The sequence below is a fragment of the Kogia breviceps genome, chromosome 7 (genome assembly GCF_026419965.1).
Source record: "Kogia breviceps isolate mKogBre1 chromosome 7, mKogBre1 haplotype 1, whole genome shotgun sequence".
NCBI lineage: Eukaryota > Metazoa > Chordata > Mammalia > Artiodactyla > Physeteridae > Kogia > Kogia breviceps.
Window position 1 is genome coordinate 4,183,026 of NC_081316.1, and position 16,686 is coordinate 4,199,711.

Here is a 16,686-nt window from a genome sequence, read left to right on the forward strand (position 1 = left end):
CTGAACTACCACTGGGCTCACTAAGTAGCCCTTGGAGAATAAATGCCCTACATGCAAGAACTAACTGCTGTCATATAGGATCTTCCTGCCCTGCTGGGCTCCTTTTGGAAGGTATTCTTGGTATTAATCTAATGAGTTAGAAAGAGAGACTTTGAGCTTATCAATTAAATGCTGAGGATCAATTCCTGGCCTTAATGGATACCCTCAGAGTATTACAGTAAATTAGTAGTAGAACAGAAGAGAGTCAACTTGTAATACCCATAGTGATACTGCTTGAGCCATAACATGCAAATGAGCTACTGCAATCCAATCTCCTTCCCAAATCCTAAAACATCATCTTCCACTAATTAGGTAAATACATAATACTAACCAATCATTGTCATTTCGCTACTTCGCTAATGTTCAAACACAAGTTTAGTTCTATTTGATTTTTATCTAGCCTGTAGACTAGCTCATCTAGCATATGTTAATGAATTGCTTAAAAAAAACAAAAGCCTTGGCTTAAGTATTCTTTCCCTTTGAGCTATTACTTGAAAAAGCATCTAGCAACTATTAGAACTTGTCAAAGGAGTTTACAGTGATGAGTTCAGTATAAGTGCAACCATCTTGCATCTCAATTCACAGACCCAACTGCTTAACACTTACCTCTGATGTATTCTTCAAGTACTTTAGGATAATATAACCACTTAATGGGTCATGTTGAAAATCCGTGTTTAAAGCAAAAACACTCATAGACCAAAGAGACTGAAAATAGTATCTGATAGAGAATAAAAAGCAAACTGATACCATGTATATGCTCCAGTTGATTCAGAACCATCACAATTATTACTAGGTGAAAGCAACTACTAAAGGAATCCTGGCTGTGTTCATGTATCCATTCTTAGATGGTAGTAAAAAGACTTGAAACCATGCGATGTTAGAGGTGAAATTTTATTAGAGACATCGGAAGTTGAATATCTCTGTAAGTTCAGGTCACATAAAGACTAACACTTTTCTCCAATATTTGTAGTATAGACTCAAATGAGAAATTACCAAGTCAGAAAACCTAAGTTCAAAGTCTGACTCTGCCACTACCTTAGGTGCATGATCTTGGATAAACAACTTCATCTTTCTAGACCACAGTTTCCTCACCTGTATGTTCTTGGTAATAATAACCCATTTCCTCGTTGAAAATACTCTGAAAGTGAAAGTATCCTGCAAGGACCTCTCGAATTTTTAATTAGAAGTTGGGTAAGTTAGCTGAGCCTTTTATCACACCTTCAAAAACTCCCTGTGTTGTACAATGTGGATATACTTTTCACCTATCTAATAATTTTAAAATATACTCAGCAATTCTGACTCCCATGATGTATTTAAGGATCATTTTATATAGAGCATTACAATTTAATGTTATCTAGCAAGGACGAAGGCTCTGATCCTGGAAAGACCTTGTGAGTTATGGGAACCGAGAGGGCCAGTGCGACTGGAAGGTATGGAGGAAAGTATTACGTGGCAGGAGCTGTGTTGGGAGAGCCTAGTAGGGGAACAGATCACACGTCTGCCAGCCATGATAAGCAGATTGGATTTATGTGGTTTAAACAGAACACTGATGTGCCTTTGTTTACATTGTTTTAAAAATTTGGCTGCTTCATTAAGGTTGAAGCAGAAAGATCAAGGAAATAAAGAGTAAGGGAAAAGAAGCCCACCAGGAGGCTATTTTAATTAAGATAATGACCTGTACCAAGATGGTGGTAGAGGGCTGAAGAGAAAGGGATAGACAGATATACTGTGAGATTAGAATGAGAAGAGGGTGAAAGTAGGGGGTGGTATTGAAGACAAAGCTGACATGGGAACCAGGAAATAAACTCCTGGGATAATACTTCCCCCACCCCAACCTTCACTCTATTTCCATTCTCCCTATCTAGGTCCCATTTCATTTCCCTACAGTCACAAATCAGCTCCATGTCTCCACAGTGACATAACCCTTCCTGGAATGGCTCTAGTATCTAATGCTGGCCTCACACACTGGGCCTCTTCATTACAATGTACCCACTGCTACAATCAACCAGTCCTTGCGTCCACTGCCCCATAACTCGATTGCAAACCACAGAAATCTGACAATCATCCATGAATACGTGTTATTACGTATACTTATAAAAACTGACATTTAGAACTATCTCTGTGCTATGATGCAAGGTTATTGATACTGTCTCAAGAGCACTTGCTTTATTTTCTTTTTATGTAGCAATAGAGAGGAATCACTATTTATCCTGTTGCCTTGCCCACGTGTCCTCCCATCTGAGCCCCAGTGGAGGGCAAGAGGGGTGAAGGGTCAGAGAGGTGAAATTCACACCTACGTGTGAAATGTAAACAGCTTCATCTGCTAATGGCCTTGAAAGCCTTATAATTAAGGCAAACTGGCAAAGTAAACATATAATTAGATTGTCCATTTGCGGTGTAAACAAGAGGAGAATCCAAACATTTGCATCAAGAACTCTGCGGGTAGGGAATGCTTTCTGGGCAGGGTTTTATTCATCTTGTTTATTATTGTGACAGCACAGTGCCGGGTGCTTAGGGGAGGGGGAAGGGTAAGCTGTGATGAAGTGAGAGAGTGGCATGGACATCTATACACTACCAAACGTAGGGTGGATAGCTAGTGGGAAGCAGCCGCATGGCACAGGGAGATCAGCTTGGTGGTCTGTGACCACCTAGAGGGGTGGGATAGGGAGGGGTGGGAGGGAGGGAGACACAAGAGGGAAGAGATGTGGGGTGGGAGGGAGGGAGACACAAGAGGGAAGAGATGTGGGAATGTATGTATATGTATAGCTGATTCACTTTGTTGTAAAGCAGAAACTAACACACATTGTGAAGCAATTATACTCCAATAAAGATGTTAAAAAAAAAAGGTTGCAGGAATGTATGAAGCCAGGAATGAATGAATGTTCTCCTCCACTGCATTTCTCATGGCCTAAGAACTGCGCACATAGATTTCCTTGTCTGCACCGATGCAGATGCAATAGCTGAACAACTTTAAAATGATGTATGCTAGACTGAGTACATTTGTGTTCGTCTACACTGCATACACAAAAAATATATCAGCAAACCAGAGGCTTGATGTTTCAAATCTGAAACGATATGGCTCTAGTTTGGCCACAGTTTATTTTCAAACATGCTGCATCTGCAGAATGTTGGGTAATGATGATGAAAGCCCTTTCAGAATAATTACAATCCAATCATTCAGCACTGCGCCCCTCTGAAGCTCACTGTCACTTGTTTAGTGCGTTGGAAATTAACGCCTCTTGCCACAGTGAGGAAAGAACCATTGCAGTAACTTACTGTTGTGTATTCCAACACTGAGAATTTGAATGATGAAGTGTGATAGCATCAGCTGGCCTTGGCTCATCTGTATTAATAATTGACTGTTGCAATCTGTCTTAACCCTTCCCTGGCCTCTTTTTCTCCAGCTATTTTTTTCCATAAGGGCAAAGCTTTTATCCTGCAATCTGTAGAAATGTATCTTAATAGTGTCCCATTCATGTCAAGAATATTGGTTTGCACTTGTTCCCACACATTCTTTTAATTTTAAATTAGGGTAGACATAGCTTAGCCACAGTTCCCTAGACCCACAGCTTCCCTGGTGTTTTTTATAACTTACATTGAATATAAGATAATCTACATTGAGTACCTGGAGCCTCCTGTGGTCTCCCTACTTAATTTTTGCCATGAAAAACTTCCCTTGCTCTAATTGGCCTTAGATTTGACCAATTATAGCAGAAGTCTCTTTGCCTGATTAAACGTGGTCCTTTCCACCCTGCTGCCAATTTAGCTAAGTCCAACTGTCTTTCAGCTTGCTTACCATCTCTAAATGGGAGAGAAAAGCAAAAGAGAACACCAGTTCCTATCATGACAGCCAAACTCCGTAGTGACCTTGTCAAATTGTGAATAAGTTAGCTATATAAACAACTCATTGCTAAGATATTTCGTCATGCTAACCAGAGGGTAGTCCCAGAGAAGGTCAAACGGGATGGTTTATAAAACTAAGCTCTTCAGTTTAAACCTTAAGGGGCTGATACGTTAAAACTGGGGACATTTGGAATGGGTAGTAGACCAGATGAATCGTGGACATCTCCTGCCAACCTTCTGCATCAAGCACAGCAGCTCCACCTTTATCCATTTCATTTATTGATGCATAAATATATTTGAAAAATGGTTCTGTGACCTAAAAGAAGTAATCACACTCGTCTGGGGCATGGACCCTGATTTTGGAATCAAATACACAAGTTCAAACCTTATATGGCATCTCCTTGCTCTCTGACTTTGAAGACCATATCTAACTTCTGTGTCAGAGGAAGACATTAACCTCCAATGGCATACCCAAGTCTACCTAAGAAGACAAGTAAAATTTGCTTCTTATATACATGTGAGATCAGATCCTTTTCAGTTATTATTCCCTGGATCACAGATAGTCATACGAGGCATCATTCAATTCTCTCATTTTTCTACTTCAACATAAACTTATCAGAGGTCTTCCCATGGGCATCCATCTAAAATATCATTACTCTATTACTCTTTAGCCTTCACCTTGGTGTATTTCCTTCCACACTACCTGACTTGTTACACATTAACATGTGTTATTCATTCATTATTGTCTTCTCTCTCTTTCATGGAAGTTCCAGAAGATCAGGGACTTGTCCTTTCTATTACTTTATTGACAGGACTGGAACAGTGTTTGGCACATAGCAGACATTCAATATATATTTCTTGAATGAATGAATGAGCACCCCTTATCCTAAAAAGTAATTTATAAAGTGGCTACTGCCAAATAAATAAGAAAAGAGAAAAAAGGCTTTTAGATATATTGAGGAATCCTGGATTCTAGTGCTCTTGTTAATGTTAGCTCTCTAGGTGACATTGGGCTAAACATTTATCTCTCTGGACCTGTTTGGACATATGGATATCAGTGGGGTTTAGGTGCTGAGATTATATGATTATGATTATATAAAAATACATGCCATTATTCTTGCCTTCGGTTTTTCATGTCCTATGTAATTTCCTTGAATGTGGGTGAAACCTGTGACTTGCTTCTAACCCACAGAATATAGCAAAGTGATGGGATGTATATAACTATATTATATGAGATTGCAATGGCTCTTTTGCTAGAGACACCCTCCCTTTCTGGCTTTAAGGAAGTAAATGGCCATGTTGGGGAGGTTCATGTGACAAGGAATTGAGGGTTACCTTCAGATTCACAGCCAACAAAGAACTGAGGCCCTCTGTCCCACAGCTCGCAAAAAAAATGTAATGCCACCATCAGCTGTGTGTTTGGAAGTGGATCCTTCCCCAATCTAGGCTCATATGAAACCTCAACCCCAGCTAAGATTTTGATTGCAGCCTCATAAGATCCAGGAGCAGAGGATCCAGTTACATCATGAAGGACCCCGATTCACAAAAACTATACATAATAAATGTGTATTGTTTCAAGTCACTACGTTTGTAGTAATACTGTCATACAACAATATGTAAGTAATACAGATATGAAATATTCCCTTTGCTGTAATGGTAGGTATATCAAATGTACTGAGCCTTATGCCAATGGAGGAGAAAGGGCCAACTATGCCTCTGAAGTCAGGGTTTCTAATTTTGCAGAACTCACTAAAAGAATAATTAAGCCTCAGAAAATAACTGATGTGGGCTTCCCTGGTGGCGCAGTGGTTGGGAATCCGCCTGCCGATGCAGGGGACGCGGGTTCGTGCCCCGGTCTGGGAGGATCCCACGTGCCGCGGAGCGGCTGGGCCTGTGAGCCATGGCCACTGAGCCTGCGCGTCCGGAGCCTGTGCTCCGCAACGGGAGAGGCCACAGCGGTGAGAGGCCCGCGTACCGCAAAAAAACAAAAAACAAAACTGATGCTTCACTTGGCTACATATTTTCCCCATTGTACTATTACGAAGTAGGCAAAGATGTACTTCAGACATAGTTTCTCTTTGGCTATTCTTTTTTTTTCTTACGGTCCCCTCCATTCCTCCTGTCCCAACTTCATTTCCCAAGGTAATAATCCTACATCAATTATTTTTTCTCTTTAGGTTAACAAAACAAATCACATTGTGTGAATATCCCCTTTGCAAACTGCTCACCAATGTAAACACTATTTAAATTAGCCTTGTCGGGATGTGGCCTGGTCTTTTCACAAATGCTGGCTTGACAAAATATAAACTAATAAGTAATCACAATCTAGCCACTGAAAAAGGTACCATTAATCAGTCCACATAGATGAAGCCATTCAAAACAATCGGAATGATTAACACAAAATGTCATTTCTCTCTGTGGCTGCCAAACAGGGCATGTTTCTGAGAGTAAACAGTAGGCAGGGAAAGAGTTCAGCCAGAAGATATGCAGATGTCTTTCTGTGTTTGACTTCAGTAAACTTCTCTGGATAAAAATATTTTCCACAACAATGTGCATACAATTTACCAAGTAGTAAAGTGATAGAAATATGCATAGGCTTAGAGAGACATGCCTACATATTTTATATTCCCATGAAGTCAAATGCAGAATAATTGGATAATATCAGAAAGAGAGTTTGTGTTACATGGAATGGAGGGGAACCTTAGATGGACAGTAAAGTAATCAAGTTGCATAAAATGTGAAAGGGCACAAGTTTGTTTGTTTAATCAATAAATCTCTTTAAGCTTCCTTTCCTGTGTCTTCCTTTAAGTTAGAGAATACACGGAATTGGAAGAGGTAATGTATCACGTGTAGTATTCACTAAGCTAGTCCTCTGCATCAAACCTAACTTAACGAACAGAGGAGTTATTCCCTTTGGGAAGGAAGAGAGAGGAAGAATATCCCATCTACTTTTTGCTCAAGGACTCCTTCTACATAATAAATCATCAATGAGATAGTTCTTTGACCCTTCTTTCATTCCTTGACCTCTTTTAAAATTTCTCCTAATCTGTTGTTTTCTTTGCTTATTTGAGTCCCTTACAATGGGTAATTTCAGTAGTTCTGAGTTTTTCCAGCACATTGTAACTTATTTAAACCTGCTAAAATATCCAGGGCTCAGTTTCCTAAGTTTTTCATAAAAGTCCTTAACTTAGATAAGATAATGCTAATTTCTATAACAGAAGATTCCCTAGAATCATAGCAGCTGAACAAAATAAGAAGTTTACTTCGTGTTCACTTATCCGTTTATTAAAGTACTTGGTGGATACAATTTTACACGTAGCTCAGTTATTAACTTTCTTTCATTTTGCATTTCTGCCACCTCCCAGGGCCTCAGAGTCCTTTACTTCTAGCAGAAAGAGGCAGTGGAAGCCCTCGCTTCTTAACCATTTCAATGGAACTGTGATGCCCATCAATTCTGCTCAAACTCTATTGGTAGGAATGGGTCACATGGACAAGACTCAGTAGCTCTAAGATGAGCAGACATGTCCACCAATAGTCTGTCCTATGGAAAAGAAACACAAATCTTTGGTGAGCAGTGAGTCACCTTCTTCTAGCTCTATAACAATGTGCCTTTATCAGGTGAATCTTCTATCCTAAATTAAAGTATAAAATATGTAAAATAGCAGAAGCACAGAAAGGAAGGTAAATTTTAGAAAATAAATCTCCCACGGATTCCCATTAAATGCAGATATGAATATACACCTTAAACTGTCCATTAAAAATTATTTGAATAAAGAATCCATGGAGCTACAATGAAATACATGAAAAAAAATCATTAAATAATTTTATTATCTTAAGCAATCTCTGGTGGAGGCTGCAATTCTGGCAACAAACTAACTAGTACAACTAATCAATTTTTTATTTTAATTAATTATCTACTATGTGCAAAGTGCCATCTTGGGTACAGTGGCAGAAATAAGATGAATGTGAACACTTAATTAAGTGGATAAAAATACCTCATTGAAGGAGCAAAATAACACTGACATAAACTAAAAATATAATAATAGATAAACATGAGACACAAATATTTCCTTTAGGGGGAGTGGTCCCAAGGTATTTTTTTGTGGGAATAAGAACTTCAGCTGAGTCTTAGAATTTAGGTGGAATTTGAGGACATGAAGATGAGGGAAATATCTCTCTCTTCTCAACTCAGGCCACCAGGCTTTTAATCTATTATTTATTCATAAAATGGACCAAAGGAATAATAAGTTCCTTTCCATGGATGTTAGGGAATTGTGTATCTATATGTACATTTACTTTTCCATCACAGATTTGCTCAGTTTTCTTCTTTGAGCTCTCCAAGTGCTCTGACTTGCTCATTTAAACCAGTTTCTTTTTTCCTGGGCTTTTAGAGTAACATCTGTTACATATGCACTATAATCAAGTAATATTAACACCATGACATTTGTAAATGCCAATCTGAGTATTTTCAAAATGTACTACTCTCAGTGTACCTACACCTCCACATAAAGTCCCTATGAAGTTTAAAGAACTATTTTCCTTAAGTAAAGTATACATGTTTCTTGATGATATAGCACATTTTGTTCAAAGAGAGAAATACTCTCTAGGCTAGCAGCTACCTTTTAAAGAAAGGACAGCGACAACAGCATTTAAAAATAAGGGGCTTCCCTGGTGGCGCAGTGGTTGAGAGTCTGCCTGCCGATGCAGGGGACACGGGTTTGCCCCGGTCTGGGAAGATCCCACGTGCCGCGGAGCGGCTGGGCCCATGAGCCGTGGCCGCTGAGCCTGCGCGTCTGGAGCCTGTGCTCCGCAACGGGAGAGGCCACAACAGGGAGAGGCCCGCGTACCACAAAAAAAAAAAAAAAAAAGTTAGAAATTAACTAGACTGGCTCTTTCACTTTCTAGATGAGGCATAGGAAAGTTAAATGTACCATCCAAAGACACGCATCAACATAATAGTAGTATGATGATGAGAACCTATATTATAAACCTCAGTGACAATATGTAATTTTCTGAGTTTAGTCCATCAAACTCCATTCTTAGGACATAGTCTGGGAGATTGAAAGGATAAGACCACTGTGTTAAATAGAGGGGAAATCAATATTTGTTAACGAACAGCTACCTAGCCCTTAACAGAAGGTCTCAATTTTGGGTGGTTCAAGAAAAAAAGACGGAAAGAAGGAAAGGAAGGAAGGAAGGAAGGAAGGAAGGGAAAGGAAAGGAAAGAAAGGGGGAGGGAGAGAGGAAAGATGGATAGATGGTTGGATGGATGGATGGGATGACACGTATCGGCCCGTGTTACTCTCCAACATGTCTCAAGTTGTCTTTGAGATTACAACTCAGCCTCACCAGGGACTGACAATTCATTTAATGCTAGGATCTAATTAGTCATTCAATGATGATAATTTTTAATAATGCCTGCCTGTCCCCAATTTTCTACAGGTAGAAAATTAAATGTCTGATGAAACACCTTAATTATTTTGTGTCAAGTACAGGGGATTGAAAGGAAGATGGACATTAAAGGCTTAAAACTGATTTTCATTCTTCAGCTTAAAATTCCTTCTGTGGTTTCCCTGGCCTAAACCTTAAGAATAAGAAGTTGGGTTCCTGTCCTGAATCATGGAATTTCTGTATGGAAGTGCCATTTTGCTGGGACAGCAGATAAGTTACAGTTACATTTAACTTTAAGTGGTATGTCTGCAATAAAGTAAGAATTTTTTGTTTTTGTTTGGCAGTGGATTCATCTACAGATCTCTGTACACACCATCACCCTTCATGGATACAACACAAGACAACACTATTTAGAAAATAAGCTCTTTAGCTGATAAAGCCCAAATTCAGATCTTTCTAAGAGATGCCTGACACCTATCCTGACATTTGGGAAGATAGGCCTATCATTTTAATGGGCACTGCAACTCAGCTGGTATCATGCTAAAAAAAAATAACTTCCAGAAAATAACATGAAAGGAAAAGCTGTTTTCTTGTTCTACACATCATTGTGTTCTGTTCTCTAGAGGATTTGCAGGCGTGATATTATTCCCCAGAAATGCTTGGAAATATTTTGAGGGAAATCTGTAGGGTTCCCCCTGAACTCCTTACCAGCAAAATATACAGATAGAATTTTTTTTTTTTTTTCCCTCCAGTGAAGATGGAATTCCCTTTCATGGACAGTAGATACTTCCTGCTGTTATACCGTTTGCCCTAGTAGATGATGACTTCTCCTCAGTCGTCCCAGATGTTCTCCTGGCTTCACGCGGGTTACTTCTCTCAAGTTTTATTCTTGTCAAACAACTTAAAATAAGGAGATCACTTAGTCGTTCTAGGTGATAGTTTTGCATAAGATAGGGATAACAATACCTACCCTTCATGGAGTAACAGTGATGTATTACTAGTTAGCAGCTCATTACAATGCCTGGCATACAGTAAGTGCTCAATAAATGAGAGCTGGTACCGATAATGATAAAATTCACCACCATCACTGCCATCACCTCTGTTGTTGTTATCATCGCCAAGCATCTTAAGCTCAAGACCATTTTCTCATTTTTTTTCCTAACTGAAAAGATAGGAGTAAAAACTTTCTGTGAAAAAAAGTTGGGTGGCATTTAAAATACTCATTAATTTAAAATCTATCATAATTCACTTAGGAGAATCTATGATAAAAATAATGAAATAGTAAACAATCTTGGCAATGGATGATTCCATAGATGTTTGAATTACTAAATTTATACTATTCTTCCATTGTATATGCCATAGCAGCTGTCTGATTCCTAACATGAAATATATTCACGTACTATACTTCATTCTAAGAGTCTTTATTTCTGTCTTCCCTTTAAAAAATAGTATTGTGGTGGAAATCTATATCACTATGAATAATTATAACAGTTACCAAGGTTAAAATATAATTTTTATACTTTATAACAGTTACCCAGGTTATCACTGATAATAATCCTTTAATTTTTTAGGAAGTGAATAATAAGAAAATATTTAAATATCTATTATCAATATCAACATTTGCAGGATTCAGAAAATGTCAGTAAACACACTGTGAATGTCAAGTGAAACATTTGCTTCAAGGAGAAAGTTATGCAGGCATTTGAGAATCTACCTACAAATTGGAATCCAAACAAAGAAGGCACGTGTTCCTCTTCTCTGCAAGATGAGTCCTTCTGAAAAGAGCATTTTAAACGAAAGATATGGAAGGGAGTCATAGAAAATAAAAAGTATGGTCAACTTTAGTCTATGGGAAAGATAGTTTTCACAGAGAGGTCTTTTTCAAGACTCTCCAGCTGCTGATACATTGGTGAGAAGTGTGACGTCACTGATGCAATGAAAGTCACAGAGACAATAGTCAGGAGACAAACATGCACTTCAAACCACAAGTGTAAAGAGTAGAAGCAAGTCTCCTGGGACCTCTATGTTTTCTCACCTCTTACTTAGTTCAGTATTGAGTAAAGTCTAGAACACGGGTGTCCTGACTATTGTTTTAGTATTTCATCCTTGGGTTAAAATTCCTCTAAAAGTGTAAGATACTAATGCCTTTGTTTATTGAAGAATTAAGTCTTAATAAGTTCACTCAACAAAAAACTGTTTACTAAGTGTGGATTTTATGCCCTTGCACGGCAGTAAAATAAAATAGTAGTTTGAACAGTAAAGCACTTAAGAATTTCCAAAACAGTAAATCAAGAGATGGTGATTCCCCAGTTTATTCAATGGTTAAATTACGTCTCCAAAAACCTAGGAGTTTTCCATATGCTCATTATCTTCAGCTTTTGATGTTTTCCTGCGTAATAGAAAATGACTGCGCAGCTCTAAGCGCGTCACCCTCACACTATAAAGTTCAAAAGCAGGAGACAGGCAGGCCTTGGGTGTCTCTCTTGATGAGGCAACAAGAACATTCTCACGGATTCTCTCCTGTCTCATTGGTCAGAAATGGATTACCTACCAAGGTGTAGCAGCAGGGGACTCAGGGAGCTGACTGAAGCACTTCAGGGGGACACAGACTCCTCGGCCAGCAGGAACTGAGGGGGCTGTGAAAGGCTGGATGGCAACTAGCAGAGTTTACCATAATGCGATTCCTCTTCAGGACAGGCTGGCACACTCACTGAACAGAACCTTTCTGAGCTCTTCCACGTGTAAGGCTTTATCTTAGGATGCAAAATCAAGAGGACGTCGCAGGTAAGGAGTTAGAGAGGAATTTGAATTTTCTTTCAGGTGGAATGGGGACTTTTTGCATAGGTGTGTTCAACATCACACTGGCTGCCATCTATGCTAGGAAATTTCACTTGGACTTTCTCTAGCTAGCTGGACTTTCTCTCTGCAAAGCCTTTTCATAGATCTTGTGGCTGGCTCCTCAAAATTCAAACCTCAGCCACAAGTCACCTGCTCAGAGGTCCTTTCCAGAGTTCACAGATAAAATATATGCATTCCTTACCTCTCAGTATCATTCCTATTTTCAAGATAAGTGAACCAAGCCTCTGGCACCAGCTCAAGATTATACAGCCAATGAGCCTAAACCTTCTTGTTCATTTTCGTTATCCTATTTACTTCTACAAAAGTTTACATGAAAAACCATGTTGTCTTGTGAGTGTCCAGCTCCTAAACCTCCTTTACTCTCTTCATAGACTTCTCAGTTCTGAAACGTTATATTTTTTTCAATTCTTTGATGTCTACTTTGCCAATCAGAATGTAAGTTTCACAAAGGTAGGGACATTGTCAATCTTGATCTTATTTATTGTCATGTCTTTAGTTCCTAGAATAATGATGACTATTAGTAGGTATTCTAAATCATTTTTGAAGGAAGGATAGTATGAATGAATTATTCTGAAATGTGTTAAAAATCAGAAATTTTCCAGGGAGTGGAAGGACATTTCTTTTGTGATATAAAGAGACTTTCTACAGGTGTTCAAATCCTAGCAACTTGTGACTATTTTGTTGCAATTTGACTACTGTAGGATTTTACCTGGTCCTGCATTTTTCTTATGACTCTTCCTTCATTGGTTCAGACAGATACTTGTTTCCCTCCAGGGGATTTCTTTGGCCTAATTTCTCTTTTTATTTTATTTTTATTTGATCTAGGTAGAGTTAACCTATTCAATCCGGAAAAAAAAAAAAAGAACGTTCAGTTTGTATTAACAACCATTACTAAATATTCTGTGCGTGCCTGGAGACAGAGCTTTCTTTATAACAGAACAGGTAGCTATATGAAATATTTCCAGAACAGAGTAATCTGGAAACCATCCCTCGGGCTTCAAACCATCCTTTTTCCTCCACCATCACCGAGTTTAATTGTGCTGAATTGCCATTCTCTGTGGTCAAAGCATAGGCCCCCAAACCTTCTTTTAAAACACAGTATTTCTGGAACTGGCAAATTGTTGAAAGACTAACACTCCAATCTGGGTCACTTTATTTGGAAAATTTCTTTCTAACTGAACCAAGTGGCCCAAGGAGAAGAATAATGCTGGGGACATTGGCTGGAAAGGTAGTGCACAGAAAGGGGGTGGAAAGGAGGAGGATGAGGAGATGTGGCGAAGAAAACCAGTGAACGCTCCAGATTTCCACATAAGGAACTTATCTAGGGGGTGGCATCAGCTGCATCCCTGTGGCAGATTTTATAGTAAGAGCAAGATTACTTCTCAGTGTCAATGTTAATTTGAGGTTTCCTAGGATGGGGGGACTAAAGGATATTATGGGGGTTACAAGACTAAGAGAGACCTTTCTCTCCCTACAGCATGTCCCCATTAAGTCAAACCTTCCCTAGTTCAAAATCTACCTCCTGCTAGATCTGCGTGGTGGGGTGAAAAGTTTAAATGGTTGCAAATACCTGTAAGACAAAGCAAAAGATTCCGAAGATGTGACATGTGCAGAGTAAGAATCTCTATTTAATGAAACTGAACAGTAGCTGAAACTAACTGAGAAAGTGCCTCCTCCTGTTTGGAACCAGTGAAGGGAGCTTGTGCTTCCAAAAGCGATCCCAACGTGACACCTAGTGGCGGCTCTAGGCTTAACCCTTCAGGTCCTGACAGAAAAACCCCGTTACAAGATTTACATACAATAAACACTAGCTCATCAGCTAATTAGGGAGTTAATTCTGCTGCACCATCTCATTTTTAATCAGAAGCCTGAAACTAAGGATTTTTGTATTATCTACATAATGATTTCTTTTTTTTTTTTTTTTTTTTTTTTTTTTTTGCGGCACGCGGGCCTCTCACTGTTGTGGCCTCTCCCGTCGCGGAGCACAGGCTCCGGACGCGCAGGCCCAGCGGCCACGGCTCACGGGCCCAGCCGCTCCGCGGCACGTGGGATCCTCCCGGACCGGGGCACGAACCCGCGTCCCCTGCATCAGCAGGAGGACTCCCAACCACTGCGCCGCCAGGGAAGCCCCCATGATTTTCTTAATCACTTTTCATACATTTAAAAAAATGAATCCTCAAAAGAGCCCTAAAACAGAACTCTTATCTTTGCATTTTAGATATAAGACTACTAAGGTTTAGTGACTGACTTAAATCTCCTTCAGTTTGCAAATAGCAGAGCTGAGATAGAAATGCTGTCTTCTTCAATATTCTTTTCTTGATCTCTTCTTTAAGAAGCTGAAATGGATACTCTGTGTTATAAAGATGATTTTCCCCCAAACAACTATTTAATAGTAAACTGAGTCTCTCAGAGACTCAGACTGTATACACATATGCACACATAGTTGATAATGTATCAAAGAAGTATGATGTTATATTACTTTGATTCTAAGTCACTGGAAACTCTTGCTTTGAAAACAGACTCCTTTTATCAGCTTCTTGGGCTGTACTCACCAAGGAAGGCCTCATTTCTTCAAGGAACCCTTAAACTCAGCCCCACTCCTGTGTTTTACCTTCCACTTCTCCTGTCTTCTTGAGAATGGGTTATAGCTAGATGCCTGGCCCAACAGAATGGGTGGTTTACTCTATAAATCTGCCCTTCTGAGGATCTTACCTACTTGAAAACCCCATAACAAAATTCTAGAATATACTGAATATAAACCTTTGAGTTCTGCAAATTTCGTCTAAGATGCTGAGGAAAAGGCAGCTGCTTTGGTAACAAGGATTCAAACACTGGACAGCTTTAGATGTAGAATTATCATTACAAGCCTGAAATTTTGCTTGGAAGCAAATAGGAAGCAATTATTTCTTCAGAGGCCATTGGTCTTAGATGATTAATATTTTTAAGGTAAAGCTGCAAACTTTTTTTTTCCCTTTCAACGCGATAGCCTTTGTATCCCACAGACCTAGACGTAGAAACACAGAAACTATAAAACTAGCACCATCTAGGGAATAGACTGTAGTGGTTAAGAGTAAATCACCTGCTGCCAGATTATACGGTTACCATCCCAGCCGCGCGACTTCATGGGTCACCTCAGACACCACAATCGCCTCTCTCTGCCCTAGTTTCCTCATGGGCTGACTGTGAGGGTTAAGTGAACTCATCTATGGGAAGCTTTGAGACCAGCACCTGGAATAAGGTGAGCGATCGAAACTGAATATCAGCATCAGTACTGCTGAGAATGTGTTTGTACGCACAACCTTCACAGCCCCAAATGCCTGCCCTTCAAGTCAGCCTGGGGGAGAACGTCTTCTGGAGAAGTCACTCGTGGGGGACGGTTATGCGAAGCAGGAGGCGTTTCACCAGGTATGTTCTCTGTCTCTGTCTGTCTGTCTGTCTCTCTCTGAAGCAGCCACACACAATTGTTAGATCAGAATGAATCCTCACATTTTTTTTTCTCCCGATGATGGATGGAAAAACTAAAATAAGTCCTTTTGAGATAATGTTTTTTTGAGTGTCCAGCTGGTGGAGACAGGAAAAGCTATTTCAGTGAGACAAGAGCTTTCGAGAACAGATTTGGAAAGAAAGTATCATCCTGGTCTTCTAGAAATAGAAGTGCCATGATGCAGACTGCAAGGAATTAAGATTATCCATAGATGGACTTTGTTGCTCAGTGAAAGAGGAAACGATGGAAGCTGTAAGGCAGAGATGGCCCTGCCAAGTCCCAATTTGACCAGCTAGCCTGCTGAAACCAGTGTAGACCTGACTGGGTACCATATTCTGCTTTGAACACTTAACGTCTTGGGTGTGGTGTGATTGTAGCAGAAGCAGCTTGGTGCCAAAATCCTTGCACGCTGGATAACCTCCAGCTAGTTCCGGGACTTACCTAATGGACAAGTCCAGAGATTGATAGCCAAGCAACACCACTTTGAAAGAGACACCACTTCCCTCTTGAAAGACAGTTCTCTGACTCATGGCTTTAAAAGACTACTCCATTTTTTCCTCCCCAGAAGTCCACTCCAGAGTCCAGATTCTATGATGAATGGCATTCTCTAATTGTTAGTAAAATTTTTCAATTCCATAATTAATCTTTGTCTTTATGATTTTTTCTTTCTTTTTTTTTTCCAGCTTATTTTGGTATATATGGCGAATAAAAATTATATATATTGAAAGTATACAATTTTTTTTCTTTAATAGTGCTAAAATATATTGAGCACCTTTGATGCCATCATTCTTTCTTTTTTTCCTTCATTCCCTTCTCCCTTCCACTGATACTCACTGAGCACTTAATATATACCAGGGACTGTGGAATGTAATGATGACCAATTCAGACAAGATCCTCCCTGCAAGTTTCAGAGAAGAGAAACAATGTACAACTAAACAGATATATAAACAAGATCATTGTAAAGCATGACAACACATACTAAAGAGATGAGGTATGATGTAGATCACCCTGCAGGGCTGCCCACTTTAGATCAGATGGTAAGAAAAGACCTGTCTGAAGAGATGACTTTG

General features: G+C 39.5%; 1 protein-coding gene across 22 annotated transcripts in view; it reads right to left on the bottom strand.

Annotated features, from left to right (window-relative positions):
• LRRC4C (leucine rich repeat containing 4C) overlaps positions 1-16,686 on the bottom strand; it is a 1,217,033-nt gene that overhangs the window by 947,477 nt on the left and 252,870 nt on the right. The gene's annotated exons all lie outside the window — the stretch shown is intronic.